The sequence below is a fragment of the Phalaenopsis equestris genome, unplaced genomic scaffold (genome assembly GCF_001263595.1).
Source record: "Phalaenopsis equestris unplaced genomic scaffold, ASM126359v1 Scaffold000152, whole genome shotgun sequence".
NCBI classification, from domain to species: domain Eukaryota; kingdom Viridiplantae; phylum Streptophyta; class Magnoliopsida; order Asparagales; family Orchidaceae; genus Phalaenopsis; species Phalaenopsis equestris.
The window spans coordinates 1932077-1932312 of record NW_018164594.1 but is presented as its reverse complement, the minus strand read 5'-3'; positions in this window follow the sequence as shown (position 1 = coordinate 1932312).

The window sequence follows — 236 nt, the reverse complement described above, 5'->3', positions numbered from 1 at the left end:
TAATGACATAACATCGATAACATCGTTTTGTCACATTGATGGAGAGTCAATATATGAAGCTTGGGAGAGATTTAAAAATCTTCTTAAGAAATGCCCTCTTCATTTATTACCAGATTGGTTGATAATTCAAATTTTTTATAATGGATTAGTGGGATCACTTAGATCGATTATAGATGCTGCGGCTAGTGGTTCGTTAATGTCAAAACCTTTTGATGAGGCTTATTCATTAAAAGAAG